The sequence below is a fragment of the Oncorhynchus nerka genome, linkage group LG7 (genome assembly GCF_034236695.1).
Source record: "Oncorhynchus nerka isolate Pitt River linkage group LG7, Oner_Uvic_2.0, whole genome shotgun sequence".
Classification (NCBI taxonomy): Eukaryota; Metazoa; Chordata; class Actinopteri; order Salmoniformes; family Salmonidae; genus Oncorhynchus; species Oncorhynchus nerka.
Window position 1 is genome coordinate 42,811,932 of NC_088402.1, and position 16,737 is coordinate 42,828,668.

At 43.8% G+C, this 16,737-nt stretch overlaps 1 protein-coding gene across 1 annotated transcript in view; it reads left to right on the top strand.

Annotated features, from left to right (window-relative positions):
• LOC115131712 (sterile alpha motif domain-containing protein 12-like) overlaps window positions 1-16,737 on the top strand; it is a 116,471-nt gene that overhangs the window by 77,005 nt on the left and 22,729 nt on the right. The gene's annotated exons all lie outside the window — the stretch shown is intronic.

The window sequence follows — 16,737 nt, forward strand, 5'->3', positions numbered from 1 at the left end:
GCAGGGGAGCCATGAAAGAAAGTACTTCAAACTCCCGCCTCATCTCCCAAGAACATTTTTCATCTTCCGAAAAGAACATGAGACGTCAGTTTTTCCTCCTGCCGCCGCATTCCACAGCTAAACTCTTTTCTCTCTCTCTTTCTCTTTTTCTCTCTCTTTCTCTCTTTTTCTCTCTTTCTCTCTCTTTCTCTTTCTCTCTCTTTCTCTCTCTTTCTCTTTCTCTCTCTTTTTCTCTCTTTTTCTCTCTCTTTCTCTCTCTTTTTCTCTCTCTTTCTCTCTCTTTTTCTCTTTCTCTTTTTTCTCTTTCTCTCTCTTTTTCTCTTTCTCTCTCTTTTTTCTCTTTCTTTCTTTTTCTCTTTTTCTCTCTCTTCTTTCTTTCTCTTTCTCTTTCTCTCTCTCTTTCTCTTTTTCTCTTTCTCTCTCTTTCTCTCTTTCTCTTTTTCTCTTTCTCTCTCTTTCTCTTTCTCTCTCTTTCTCTCTCTCTTTTCTCTCTTTCTCTCTCTTTCTCTCTCTTTCTCTCTCTTTCTCTTTCTTTCTCTCTCTTTCTCTTTCTCTTTTTCTCTTTCTCTCTCTTTCTCTCTCTCTGAACTTTTTTCCTCTTAATCCCATTGCCTAAAATGAACCTGGTACGGTCTGAAGCCCAGCCGGTCCAGGAGAATCTGTGTGGTGTCTGCAGTAGAGAGAATTAGAGTACTTCTGTTTGCCCTCCGCTCTCTCCAGCCAAGTGGAAATTAACAGAGAAGGAGACGGGCAGAGGAAGGGGGAGAGCGAGTGTGAGGAGTTAAAAGGCTGTAACAGTACCAGCACTCTCTCCACCCTGAACCAGATGAATCCAGTTTGGCTATAAAGCAATCTTCGCACAGTCTCTCTCTCTGCGCGCGCACGCTTAATTTCCCTGCCTTCATTTGGAATGCCATTATTGTTGTGAATTGTGTATCCATTTCTGTGTGTGTGCAAGACCATCATTTTGCTATCCCAGCATTGGCCAAACGCATCTCGTATGTTGTATTATTTGAGATCACATCGTGCGCTTAATGCACAGACATTGAGAGTGAAAATGCGTGACGAGGGGGAGAGCAGTGGAAGGAGACGGGAAGACGGAGAAAGACAGAGGGAGGAGAGGGACAGACAGATTGAGGCAGAGAACGAGAGAAGTGGATGAGAGAGGGCGACAGAGAGACTGCTTTAAGCGGCAGAGACTCTGGGGAAATACCCAAGCAATATCCCGACAAGCCGGGCTCTGCCACCCTGCCCCACACAATTACAATATATCTGACAAAGATATTGAGCGCAGATCCCTTGCCATTTCTGTTGATGCGCCCAGCCGTCAAGAGGCCGGGTTTTATATAAAAGTACAAAAAATGGCATTAATACTGTTTTATTGAAAAGAAGGTCCAGCCAGCCGAGGAGAATAACAATGAGTGTTTCTCCAGAGTCCTCTGCTCCTCAGATAGCAGGTGGAAGTTCGGCCGGATCACGTTGTTCAGTTAGGCTCATTACTCATTGTGCAAAAATAGAAATGGAGATTTCTAGGGGGCTGCTACCTTGACATTTAGATATTTAGAAAATACATCTGTATATACTGCAAGAAAAGCAAGGGGTTGACTGAAGCGCTAGTCACTTCCTAGCCTCTCAGGCTGCGCTATTGGGAAGGTGACCTTTCCCGTCACGCCACCTCAGACATGCACTTCGGTGACATTCGCAGAGGGGCCCGGTCTACGCTGAGCTGTACGGACGCTGAGCTGTCCGTATTAGAAGAGACAGGCTTTAGGGCAAGAGACAAGGCAACCTGTCAATGTCTGTTCGACTCTGTCCTCTGTCCTCAGAGTCAACTAGACTATGGCCAGGGCAGTCAGCTACTGCACAGCTATGTCTAAAGGACAGTGTCTTCCCCATGGCATTTTACTGAAGACACTGAAATTTACATTTACATTTACATTTAAGTCATTTAGCAGACGCTCTTATCCAGAGCGACTTACAAATTGGTGCGTTCACCTTAAGACATCCAGTGGAACAGCCACTTTACAATAGTGCATCTAAATCTTTTAAGGGGGGGGGGTGAGAAGGATTACTTTATCCTATCCTAGGTATTCCTGAAAGAGGTGGGGTTTCAGGTGTCTCCGGAAGGTGGTGATTGACTCCGCTGTCCTGGCGTCGTGAGGGAGTTTGTTCCACCATTAGGGGGGCCAGAGCAGCGAACAGTTTTGACTGGGCTGCGCGGGAACTGTACTTCCTCAGTGGTAGGGAGGCGAGCAGGCCAGAGGTGGATGAACGCAGTGCCCTTGTTTGGGTGTAGGGCCAAATTAGAAATTCTGTCTGTCAGAGGTTTAAGAGGTTCTGCATTAGCTTTTTTTTTTAAATTATCTTTTTATAAAAATTAAACATATTTAGTTTTTTAGACAATAGACCGATAAAAGACAATAGAACTTAACATTTCATAGATGTCACGCCCTGGTCTAAGTATTTTGTGTTTTTCTTCATGTATTGGGTCAGGCCAGGGTGTGGCATGGAGTTTTTGTATTGTGGTGTGTTTTGTCTTGGGGTTTTGGTGTGTATGTTAGTGGGATTGTAGCTTAGTGGGGTGTTCTAGGAAAGTCTATGGCTGTCTGAAGTGGTTCTCAATCAGAGGCAGGTGTTTATCGTTGTCTCTGATTGGGAACCATATTTAGGCAGCCATATTCTTTGGTTGTATTGTGGGTGATTGTCCTGAGTGTCTTGATGTCCTTGTTAGATGTTAGTTGACACATGTATAGGCTGTTTTCGGTTTTCGTTTCGTTTCGTTTATTGTTTTGTATTGTTCGTGTTTAGTCGTGTTTTACGTTTGAATAAACATGAATCGCAATCGACACGCTGCAGTTTGGTCCGACTCTCCTTCACCATTAGAAAACCGTTACAATAGACATGGCTCCACTTAACTAGACATGACGTTCGCTGGGACTTGATGCCCAATCTTCAATATAAAGGAAAAAGACTAATAAAGACCAAAAAATACCTATTCAGACATACTGTACATAAAATTTCAACAAACATGAATGAGATTATACTAATCAAACCCACATGTTCCCACAATATCCATACCCATCTTATTTGTTCCCATAATATTTTTTTATTCAAATTTGTCATCCTTTTGGATATTTCTAGGGCTTGTAGTAGTACTATATTCAAATAATGCATTAACGATGGAGGATCATATGATTTCCAATTGAAGTAAAAGTTTTCAAAATGATTAAGAGGCTGATTTGAAACAGCAGGATCATTACAGAGGTGCACCTTGTGCAGAGGATAATAAAAGGCCACTCTTTTAAGGTATCTTAAAAGCAGTCAGCAATTGGCATGCTGACAGCAAGAATGTCCACCAGAGCTTTTGCCAGAGAATTGAATGTTCATTTCTCTATCTTAAGCCACCTCCAAATGTTGTTTTAGAGAATTTGGCAGTACGTCCAACTGGCCTCACACCCGCAGACCATGTGTAACCACGCCAGCCCAGGACCTCCACATCCGGCTTCTTCGCCTGCGGATCGTCTGAGACTAGCCACCTGGACAGCTGATGTATCTGTGGGTTTGTACAACCAAATCATTTCTGCATAAACTATGAGAATCCATCTCGGGGAAGCCCATCTGCGTGCTCGTCATCCTCACCAGGGTCTTGACCTGACCGCAGTTCGGCATCGTAACTGATTTCAGTCGGCAAATGCTCACCTTTAATGGCCACTGGCATGCTGGAGAAGTGTACTCTTCATGAATGAATCTCTGTTTCAACTGTACCGGGCTGGTTGCGGACCAGCGTCTAGGGCGTCGTGTGGGCGAACAGTTTGCTGATGTCAACGTTGTGAACAGAGTGCCCCGTGATGGGGTAATGGTATAGACCGGTATAAGCTATGGACAACGAACGCAATTGCATTTTATCGATGGCAATCTGAATGCACAGAGATGCCGGGACGAGATCCTGAGGCCCATTGTCATGCCATTCATCCGCATGATAATGCACGGCCCCAAATCAAATTGTATTAGTCACATACACATATTTAGCAGATGTTATTGCGGGTGTAGCGAAATGCTTGTGTTCCTAGCTCCAACAGTTAGAACAATACACCTATCTAAATGCAATTGAGGAATATATAAATATCAGGATGTGCAATGTTGGAATGGCATTGACTAAAATACAGGATATACATATGAAATGAGTAAAGCCGTATGTAAACATTTATTAAAGTGACCAGTGATTCCATGTCTATGTACATAGGGTAGCAACCTCTAAGGTGCCGGGTTGAGTAGCTGGCTAGTGATGGCTATTTAAGTCTGATGGCCTTGAGATAGAAGCTGTTTTTCAGTCTCGGTCCCAGCTTTGATGCACCTGTACTGATCTCGCCTTCTGGATGATAGCGGGGTGAACAGGCAGTGGCTCGGGTGGTTGATTTCCTTGATTTATATTTTTGGCCTTCCTGTGACATCGGATGCTGTAGGTGTCCTGGAGGGCAGGCAGTGTGCCCCCGGTGATGTGTTGGGCAAAGTTCACCACCCTCTGGAGAGCCCTGCGGCAGCGGGCAGTGCAGTTGCCGTACCAGGCAGTTATACAGCCCGACAGGATGCTTTCAATTGCGCAACATGTCAAAAAGATCTGTTCACAATTCCTGTAAGCTAAAAATGTCCCTGTTCATCCAGGGCCTGCATACTCACTCACTCACTCACTCATATTGAGCATGTATGGGATGCTCTGGTTTCAGATCCTGCAATTTCGCACAGCCGTTGAAGAAGAGTGGGACAACATTCTACAAGCCACAATCAACAGCCTGAACAACTCTGTGAAGGAGCTGTGTCGCACTGCAGATACCAAGCCCCTATTTTTTTTTTTTTAATTTATTTTTAAAAAAAAAAAAACTTTTTATTATTATTAATTTATTTTTTGCTACAGTATCTGTGACCATCAGATGCATATCTGTATTCCCAGTCATGTGAAATCCATAGATTAGGGCCTAAATTATTTCAATCGAATGACTTCCTTAAATGACCTAACTCAGAAAAAAAATCTTTGAGATTGTTGTGTGTTGCTTACATATTTTTTTTTGTTCCGTGTACATCGCAAAACCTCTAGCCAACTTTCTAACTCCGCCTGTAACTTTTGGACTTCATAGCACTCCCAGAATAAATGAATTATCGAGTCATTGTTTTAAGCTTAAGACATGACTCTGCCGTTGTGCTGTATAATTTGTGAACTTTTGTCTCTTGTATGATAAATTAGTTTATACCGGATTAAGCATACCTTTTTTTTTTTTACTGTAATTATGTTCCAACACTCCCTCCTGTGCCAATATCACTTCTCTTTAGGTCTTGCTTCCAATAAGGTCTATTTTGTGATGTGGTGCTTTTTGCAGAGGATATTGCAGCACTGTGTGGTTTGGCTTATGTAGGTAGCCCTAAATGGAATTTGTGAATGCAGGATTGTACCAATCCTGTTTAATGATGTATATTACATGTGATATGTACCCATTTTCAAAGTATTTTTCTATCCATTTTCACATTTTTCCCCCTTTTCATTAACCCTTATGAACCTTGAAAAAAAAATACTGTTGCTTTGAAGTCAACCCAATGCTTTGAAAATGACCCTTACTGCCTCTGAACCATAAATGACCTTGATCTCGTGACATTACTGTCCTTAATGCATTTACCATGGACTACTGTCATTCTGTCAAATTGTAGATTGGTATTTTAGGTTATACGTTGTATACTACTGCTAGATACTATACTGTAAATGTAGAATAATGCTATGGTATACTTCTACACTTCACAATTGGTGACTGGGGGGTGGATATCCGTGTCCTAAATCTTATTTGGTCTTATTGGGGTCAAGGGGATCATAAAGTCCAGGACAGAGATCGCGCGCGCACACACCTAAAGCGCTGACTCCACTGCCACCAGAATGGAGGGTCCGACACTTGGACTATATAGACCTAGATTTTTAGAAAATATGTAATATTATAACGAGCCTTCATAACACTATATGCACAGTGACCACTTTTCAGAACTCATTCAAGTAATACTGAACAATAATATTAACAAACAATGCAACAATTTTAGTTCATATAAGGAAATCAGTCATTTTAAATAAATTCATTATGCCCTAATCTATGGATTTCACATGACTGGGAATATAGATATGCATCTGGTCACAGATGCCTTGAAAAGAAGGTAGGGGCGTGGATCAGAAAACCAGTCAGTGTCTGGTGTGACCACCATTTGCCTCGTGCAGCGCGACACATCTCCTCCACAGAGTTGATCAGGCTGTTGATTGTGGCCTGTGGAATGTTGTCCCACTCCTCTTCAATGGCTTTGCAAAGTTGCTGGATATTGGCGGCAACTGGAACACGGTGTCATACACGTAAATCCAGAGCATCCCAAACGTGTTCAATGGGTGACGTCTGGTGTGTGTGCAGGCCATGGAAGAACTGTGACATTTTCAGCTTCCAGGAATTGTGTACAGATCCTTGCGACATGGGGCCGTGCATTATCATGCTGAAACATGAGGTGATGGTGGCGGATGAATGGCACGACAATGGGCCTCAGGATCTCGTCACGGTATCTCTGTCCATTCAAATTGCCACCAATAAAATGCAATTGTGTTTGTTGTCCGTAGCTTAAGCCTGCCCATACCATAACCCACTGCCACCCTGGGGCACTCTGTTCACAACGTTGTCATCAGCAAACCGCTCATCCACACAACGCCATACACGTGGTCTGCGGTTGTGAGGCTGGTTGGAAGTATTGCCAAATTCTCTAAAACGACATAGTAGAGATTCAATTTTTTGTCAACAGCTCTGGTGGACATTCCTGCAGTCAGCATACCAATTGCACGCTCCTTCAAAACTTGAGACATCTGTGGCGTTGTGTTGTGTGACAAAACTGCACATTTTAGAGTGGCCTTTTTTTGTCCCCAGCAGAAGGTGCACCTGTGTAATGATCATGCTGTTTAACCAGCTTCTTGATATGCCACACCTGTCATGTAGATGGGTTATCTTGACGAAGGAGAAATGCACACTAACAGAGATGTGAACAAATTTGTGCACAAATTGAGAGAAATAATCATTTTGTGCTCATGGAAAATTTCTGGGATCTTTTATTTCAGCTCATGACACATGGGACTAACATGTTGCTTTTCCCAAACCCTTCTTGTAAGGGTTGATACATTTTGTTAGGGCAAATCAAGTCTGCAATTTTTCAAGTGGAAATTACAAACTTTAGAAGCCTTTTTAAACCTTGAATACACTGAAAGTGTGCATTTCCTACAAAAACCTGATCACATTTTAAGATCCTACATCTGTAAATGCTTTAGCACACTATGCAAAACTAATATACGAACTAGGTGTATACAGGCATATTATACAGGCGGAATTCATTATAGATGCGTGTAAATATAGTATTAATTCACTGAATATATTTACGAGAGCGATACATTTACTCTGTTAAAAAGGATTGGCTTAGATACAATTAGGTTAAATGGAATTGACGCGAGACAGACGGCGTAGATCTAGTGTACGTACATATTTTAGATTTTAATATGCATACAGTAAATACTGAACTTATTGATAGGTCCTTCCTCTTACACACACACAAACACAGCAGCTGGATATGGAGGGGAATCCTCATGGGGCTTCGAGGGTTGAGAGAATGTGCGTGTGTTACAGATTTGTAAAGGACCTACATCAGGGAACTGTTTGATCTACAGTGCTCCCTTTGACCTACAGAATTTACAAAAAAGTGTGTGTGTGAAGGAACATCATGTTATAAACACCATTCTGGCATGGCTAAAATTATGAATATGTTTTGCTCTGGGTGGTTGATGGGGACGTACCCCTGCACCCCCATCTTTTGTGTGCGTTAAGGCACAATCTAATTCGCATTGAAATCGCAATATTGAATTAGCTTATTCGACGATTTCAGCCACACCGTTGCTGACGGGTGTATAAAATCGAGCACACAGCCATGCGATCTCTATGGACAAACATTGGCAGTAGAATGTTCTTACTAAAGAGCTCAGTGACTTTCATAGGATGCCACCTTTCCAACAAGTGGGTTTGTCAAAGGGTGGACCAACTCCAAAAATAATGCCCATGGTTCCTTGCAGGTAACCATGGTTGACAGAGGAATAACATTGATTCCAAGCACCACCCTCCTTTTGAAGCTTCCAGTCTGTTATTCAAACTCAATCAGCATAACCGAGTGATCGGCAGTCTTGTCCTTGTCAACACTCACACCTGTGTTAATGAGAGAATCATTGACATGTCAGCTGGTCCTTTTGTGGCAGGGCTGAAATGCAGTGGAAATGTTTTTGGGGGGATTCAGGTCATTTGCATGTCAAATAGGGACTTTGCAATTAATCTGATCACTCTTCATAACATTCTGGAGTATATACAAATTGCCATCATAGAAATTGAGGCAGTAGACTAGAAATTAATATTTGTGTGTTTCTCAAAACTTGCTCTAAGAGTAATCAGGACCTCAGACTGGGACGAAGGTTCACCTTCTCACTGGACAACAACTCCCTAAGCACACAGCCAGGACAATGCAGGAATGGCTTTGGGACAAGTCTCTGAATGTTTTTGAATGGCCCAGCCAGAGCCTGGACTTGAACACGATCAAACATCGCTGGAGAGACCTGAAAATAGCTGTGCAGTGACGCTCGCCATCCAACCTGACAGAGCTTGAGAGGATCTACAGAGAAGAATGGTAGGAACTCCCCAAATACAGGTGTGCCAAGCTTGTAGCGTCATACCCAAGAAGACTCAAGGCTATAATCGGTGTCAAAGGTGCTTTAACAAAGTACTGAGTAAAGGGTCTGAATACTTATGTAAATGTGATTATTTGTTTTATTTTTTATACATTTGCAAAAATTATCTAAAAACCTGTTTTTGCTTTGTCATTATGAGGTATTGTGTGTAGATTGAGGGAAAAACGATTGAATCCATTTTAGAATAAGGCTATTCGGAAAGTATTCCGTTACAAACTGTATTCTGAGTTTACATGCTGTTCAGTTGGGTCAAATGCCATCAACAGATTATTCCAAACAAGAACATTTTTTTTATTTAGCCTTTATTTAACTAGGCACGTCAGTTAAGAACAAATTCTTATTTACTGAGGCCACCCGGGTGGCGCAGTGGTCTAGGGCACTGCATTGCAGTGCTAGCAGTGCCACCAGAGACCCTGGTTTCACGCCCAGGCTCTGCCGCGACCGGGAGGTCCGTGGGGCGACGCACAATTGGCCTAGCGTCGTCTGGGTTAGGGAGGGTTTGGCCGGTAGTGATATCCTTGGCTCATCACGCACTAGCGACTCCTGTGGCGGGCTGGGTGCAGTGCACGCTAAACAGGTCGCCAGGTGCACGGTGTTTCCTCCGACACATTGGTGTGGCTGGCCTCCGGGTTGGATGCGCGCTGTGTTAAGAAGCAGTGCGGCTTGGTTGGGTTGTGTTTCGGAGGACGCATGGCTTTCGACCTTTGACTCTCTACCGATGAGACAAGATAGTAAGAGTCTTGGATACTACGAAATTGGGGAGAAAAGGGGGTCACATTCAAAACAAAACAAAAATCTATTCTTATTTACGTTTGACAGCCTACACCGGCCAAACCCGGACGGCCATATGGGACTCCCAATCATGGCCAGTTGTGGTACAGCCTGGATGCTGCTTTCCACTTTGCTTCTTAATATACAGTACATTAGTATTCACACTCCTTGAGTTTTCACACATTGTGTTACAGCCTGAATTTAAAATGGATGAAATTGAGATTTTGTGTCACTGGCCTACAGAACCGCACAATGTCAAAGTGGAATCATGTTTTTTAGAATTTTTTTACAAATTAGATGAGATTTGTTTTTGTTGCCCATATCGTGTGTGTGTGGTGTAATGTTGGCCACCTCCGAGAGGAGCTGCCGCTCAGCCTCGCCCAGCACAGTGTTTGCAGAAGTGAAGTCTTTTTAGCCTCCATTAGCCTCCTCCGGTAGAGGTGGGATTAGCAGAATACAAATGCTATATTCTCAGGTCTCCACTGACTAGTATCACAGGTGACCTGGCTGGGCAAGTCAGTATTCCATGTCTGAGGATGTCTGGAGATGACGTGGAAGTAGGTTCAAGTAGGTTTTGGTTTTGCTAGGGTGTTGTTGACTGGGATGGTGGATGGACGTAAGCAATCTGCCTCTCGTAGTCTTGCTTCAGACAGACGTTTCATCCATATTTCGCAAATGTCACATTTCTAAGTGTTTAAAGTTTAAGTTTAAGCAACAACAAAAAAAACTTAAAGGTTTAACCATTCGGAGTTAATGGCTAAGGGTTTGGGATCGTTTTTTATTTTTTATTTTTTTTTAAGCCAATCCGAAACCCTTAACTCTTACCTTAACCCTTTGTAGTTCATGCCTAAACTTAACCCTAACCTTAAATTCAGTTACACTTACAAATTTGACATTTGTAGCAACTTCGAAATGTCACGTTAGAGAGACGTGGATGAATGTTTAATTCTGACCTGAAGTTGAAATTGCCACTTCTCGTCCTCTCCACAGAACTGCTGACAAAGGACTTGCGGAGAAATATGATTTTGGGGGCAGCAGGTGTTTAAGGAATGCTAAGCATCTCTGCTTTCAATATATTATATGCAAACTATTAGTGATCGGAATACACAAAAGGTATTTGGCAGGGTTTAATAGTTGCGTTGTGTGACTAGAGCGCGTTTTTAAGGCTTGTGTTTGACCTTGAACATTTCAAATCTTGGACTCGCGCATGCTTCATTTGTCTGACATACCATGCCGTGTATTTATAATGGAACGTGGCTTCTATCAATGGTCGAGCCTGGCAACATGTACTTTCTGCATTTCTTATAGGGGAGCAAGTTCTAGCTCAAGAGCAAGTGCCACCAATGCCTCACTGTAGAAAACGGTACTGGCAGTTGGTATTGTCCGTCAGAAAGCCTCCGTCTTCATTTCTATAAAAGATCCACGGGGAGGGAGAGACACCATTTACCCCCATTTGTACATCGTTACAACACTGTGTATATACATTAGTATGACGTTTGTAATGTCTTTATTCTTTTGGAACTTCTGTGTGAGTAATGTTTACTCTTCATTTTTGTTTATTTTTACATCTACTTCACTTGCTTTGGCAATGTTAACATATGTTTCCCATGCCAATAAAGCCCCATGAATTGAATTGAGAGCGTTGTTGCTAGGTTGTGCTAGGCCATAGAGATGGAGGTAACACCGAGGACACAGACAGACTTCTAGCCATCTTCTATCACCACTCAGCCTCCTCCTCCAGTCTCATCAGCTCTGTTCCTTTTCTCCTTCCCCACAGCATTCTCTTCTCCATCAGTCTCTCTCCTCCCATCGTCCCTCTCTCCTCCCATCGTCCCTGTCTTCAGTGTCTCTCACTCACGCTCACAGCAACACTGTCTGACAGACTGATAGCAGATCTCTGTGTTGATGGAGGAACACACCCACTCTGTCACTGTCTGGGCTCTGCTCTGCAGTACTGCTAGCTAGATGTCAGCGGGATTATAGTTCTATCAGACAGAGAGATATTCCAGGGAGGCATTGCCCGGACTTGTTTCTGTCTGTGGAACTGCAATGAAAGTGAACAGAGTTATGGTGAGCGTTGTACAAGTAACCAGTATCTTACCATAATCTGATATGAAGCTATAGCACAGAGCTGACATATACTGCTTTGAAAAGAAAGAAGCATGTGTGCACACACACACACACACACACAGACTTCTCTCCATTCAGAGTGACATCAGTTAACTAGTTTGTGTTAGTAAACTGCTTTCTGATTCCCAGGAGACTCTTTGCATAATGTATAGGGGACTATATACCCTGTTCAAATTGATGGTTATTTAAGCCTGCGTTATGCCTGACTGCAGATCACTGGCAACATAAATTGCAAAACTTCGCTCTACATTCGCTCGTCATCACCCCTATTGTTGACAACTTCCCAATGTAGTGTGTGTTTGTCTGCACAGTACTGTATATGTTTGCAGTAATATTTATCGCCCTGGAACCTTGGCCATTTTTACAGACTTATTCCATACACAATGTCATTGGTCTGGAGGGAGAGGCTCGTCACGGGAAATAAATGCACTTTACCCTGAGAGCCAATGACTCGTATGGCAACCCCGAGCACGCGCGCACACACACACACACACACAGCACCATGTATTGTTCTCCAGGGGGGAGCCATAATCTAAATCTAATTGTTTTATAGCGAAACAGGAGAAAAACAGCAGACTGGAGTCAGTCTCAGGGGTTTGAATGTTGAACGGGTTAGGATCTGCATCCAGGGAAAGGAACACCAAATCTACATTGTGCTGGAGCTGTTGGAACTACGACCCACATCCTGGCATCTGTGGCCTGTGAAGGAAAAAAAGCCATTTGTGCTCTGTAATAGCTTACAGGTGATGTACAGTCAACGAGAGCTGGTTTGTTGTTTCCAAAGAATATGCATAACGTAGGAAGGTTGTAGTTTGTGCTTTTCGGCGTCCTCCGACTGCTGACATGCCATGTAAACCAAAACCCACGGTTAGCCACGGGTTCCGTTTCAATTTAACGACACTGTCTGTATTCTTTTGATTTGTTTATATGCAATGTAACTGTAAACAAGTGTTTGCCGTCATCAAAAGGCCGAACCGGTCATATAAAAACCACAGTTTACCCTGTGTGCATTCCTCTGACTGATGACGTGACGTACAGCCCTCATTTCCTCTCAATCTCTTCCCCTCTGTCCCTCTCACTCTGCACTCGCTCTTTCCCTCTCATTTTCACTCTCCTCCAGCTCGCTCTCGCTCTGAGCGGTCGGTGTGTGTGTGTGGCTGCGTTACAATGATGTAAAACGCTCCTTTTTTATTATGGCAGCTCCCAAATTGCCCTGAAGTGGCTTGTTGTGTAATTGCAGGTTGGGGCAAAGAGGGGAAGGAGTCAAGTCACTCCCGCTGACACAGTGGCCTCATCCTCCTCGGCAGGGAAAAAAGAAAAAAACGCTCCTCTCGGTCTTTAACTCCCCTTAAGCGCCTCGTCTAGGCCGCCGCCTCCATCACGGGCACACCTTGATTAAGATCTCCTGGAGCCAGGCAGCAATTACCCACCAGCCAGGTTGGTGGTGTCTTGCAGGGGGGAGGAGAGATGGAAAGATGGGGAGAGAAAGAGGAGTATCTGTCAGGACCAGGAATTGTACTGCTGCCGCCATCTCTTTGCCATCAACTGTCAGCCGTCGCTGATAAAGACAACCCAGACAAAGGATCTTCATGTGTATCCCCCCCCGTCTCTCCTTTCTTCCCTCTTCTTGCTTTGTTGCCATTGTCATCCGTCTTCCCTGCCCCCACTTTCTTCAAATTAGCGCCTGCATTACCTATCAGTCAGTAGACTTTAGGCTGGAGTGTGGGAGCAGATGGAGAGCGGTATAAACTGTCATTCTCATTAGATGCCTCAACCCTCCTAGACACACACACACACACACACACGCAGCCACCACACTGACTGACTTAGTCACTTGTGTTTTCAGGTGACTGTTTTGTCGTCGTCTGACGTATCGGATCCGTTTTATTTTGGGTGATTTGCTGAGCCGATTGCCTTTCTGCTTCAACGCTGCGAGGTGTCAGGCCGTTGGTGCACGACCTACCTGCTCTCCACTGTTCCATGACGGCAAACTCATCTTCCCTTTTCAAGTCTTAATGAATCTTATCATTTTACGCTGGTGGGGTTTATCCTCGTTTTTCGCCCAGTCTAACTTCGTTTCCCTGCGATCAGGGTTGACCGAGTACATTACTTATGTATTTGCAGAGGGCTTTTTACTTACAGATGTTAATCACAAAGCTTGTTACATTAAGAGCAACCATTGAAGTGGGGGGGGGTTTAATAAAAGGGGTAAGAACAGTAGGCGATACAAGATACCCCAAAACAATAGAGGCGACGAGGACAAAACAATAGTGCTGATTCATCGGAAGACGTTGCGAAGCAAATCGTGTTAGTATGCTTATTTTGACACTCATCTTGTGGGGATACACACACCTGGATGCACTTGACCAGTTATATGTTGAAGAGCATAGACACTTACGAAGTCATGTTCTCATTCTTACCAAGTCACTTTCTCGCACGTAGAAGTGTTAGCGCAAGGCTGAATGTCAGAAGGCGAACATGGACTTCCTAATTGGTCAGGAAAGGCGATTTTAATGAGCCAATGTGAGATGGGCATGGCTTTAGTCTTCGAGTCCTAGTTTTAAATCAGATTTGTATTGCGCTAACGACTAATTATTGTTCGAGAAATCCTGGTGTGTTTTCAAATTAGCACCAAGGCGCTCTTGTGGGGGGAAAAAAGTGACAGATTAGTCATTTAAAAAAACTTAATTTACTTAAATAATTAACACGGTGAAGGTTTCACTGGATGCCAAATCTCAGGATGTGATCGACTACACTGTCAAAGTGCCGTCCGTAGAGCATCTCTCGCTCTCTTTCTCAATGAACCGTTTTTACATTAGTCCATTTGGCAGACTCTTTTTACCCAGAATGACTCACAGTAAGTGCATCATCTTAAGGGAGCTAGTTGAGACAACCACATAAGTCAAAGTAGGCAAAACATCTCTTCAATAAAGCAGCTATCAGAAAAGTTGGCACTTGTAAGAAGAGACAAGTGCAAGAAAGGCAAGGGTGTTCTTTTTTTTGGAGGGGGGCTCCTTTAGATATCTACAAAGCCTACAGTTCTATACATTCTCCTAATACTGTATAAAGGTACATGAAATAAGCATAGGCCTACGTATGACATTTGCAGCTATAAATGCATAATTGTTAGATACACGCTAATTGTCAGACCGTTGTACACTGCTCTGTATTTGCATATGGGCTAGGCACTGCATCTTCATTCTACTCTAGTTGTTAAACCTGTTTGTTTTGGGGGGTTTTGAATAGATTAGTTTTTGTGCTCGATTTTGACAAATCTGTGATTTTTAATTCCCTCTTTCTGCCCCTAATATAGAATTGTGGGGGAAGCAGTATGCCCCATTTCCTGTAAAAGGAGTGATTGTCATAGGTGCTTAAGTAGAAAATTGATTTGCAATTGTCTCCCTGCTTCACTGCCTTCTTTCAAGGCTCTCAACAGACAGTCAGAGGGAGGATGGGGGGAGGAGAAGGAGATGTAAAAGAGGAAGATGTGTAATTGCGGATCACAAGGGTAGCGTCTTGTGTCCTCTTCTCAAACCCTCCTCCCCTACTCTTGTTTTTTTATATATATAATTTTTAATCTCTCACTCTCTTTCACCCACCCCTGTTGCTGCTCCCTCACGTTTACTCTCTTGCTGTATTCCATCTGTCAACTCTCTCTCTGTCCCCCCCCCCACCAATTACCCTTTTAACAGTCCTTTTTTTTCTACCCATAGCTGACGTGGCTTAAGTTTGACATTTCACCATCATCACTTAGCAGGAGGAGCAGAACCAAAGGTGCATGCTCTGCTTGGTTAGTGTGGTAGGCGGGTGCGACCTATCCTCTCCCTCCTTTAGTAAACACAGGCTTCTCTCAGTCACACTGGGCCCTGATTGGCCCGGGGGTGGAGGGGGAGGAGCTGCTGCTGTCCACTCGCAGGACAGATGTCTCAGGCTGTGATTAGTCATTGGGTGTGGGCGGTGAGAACAGGTGACACATTGATCTGGAACGCGTGAGAACGAATGGTGCCACGCCGATGAGTCATGATTTGAGCGCAAACGGTACTTTTTTTTCTGTCACTTCTCCATCAGTCCATATCCCCCCAGAAATGTGTATTGAGCCACTACTGAGGCTCATACATTTTGAAGTAAGTTTTACTCACTCACCAATATACTGTAAGATCGACTGTTGATATTTGGCGAGTGACTCCCTGTCTCATCCAATAGACCTCGAGTGGATGAGATTAGTTCCACCCCGTACTGTCCAAAGATATTTGTGTAGTTGGAGTGCTGCTGTATATAACGCAAATCTATTAGTACTTATAAGCAGTATCTTGTAGTAGTATAAGCCTAATACTGTAGTAGTATAAGACCATACATTCCATTTGCCCCTCACTAGACTCATTCACCAACTGTGTCTTTTATATAACTGGCTTGCTTGCAGATACCATACTGTCATCAGGCTCCCTCTGTGTTCTTATGTACCCACAGGTAAATATATTACTTTATATCAGCGCCACTGTACTGTAACAGTGTAGCGCCACACATCACTGAACAGCTCCATAGAGCTCTACAGCAGAAAGGCCACATAGACTTGAGGGCATGCTGGGACACGCTGCAGCGGTGGATGGGTAACGACGACGGCCTCGCTAGGTGACACTTACTCCCCCGAGGTCTCTCCCCGGCACGATACGAGTATTAATATTTATCATACGGTAGCCCGCAGATGCCCCTGCCCATATCCACCGGGACCTACACATAGCTTGGCACTTGCATAATATCCCATTTTTACCACAGGTTAATATATATACAGGTCTACGGCAGTTAAGGTGATTGTGCCCTCTTGCTCAAGGGTACAGGGAGAGCATTGGTAACATTAGCACCCCCCCCCCCCCACTGGGAATGGAACTTGCGTGAGTCTTCGGTGGTCACGTGTCTGGCTCCCACAGCTGTTTCCATAATTCACCTGTGTGTTGCGACCAGAGTTATGCGGCCCCATAATGTTCCCTTTGAACCCTCCCTCGTTGGGGCCTGTAATTATCATGTCATAGACTGCTGTAATGGCTTCACTACGTCTG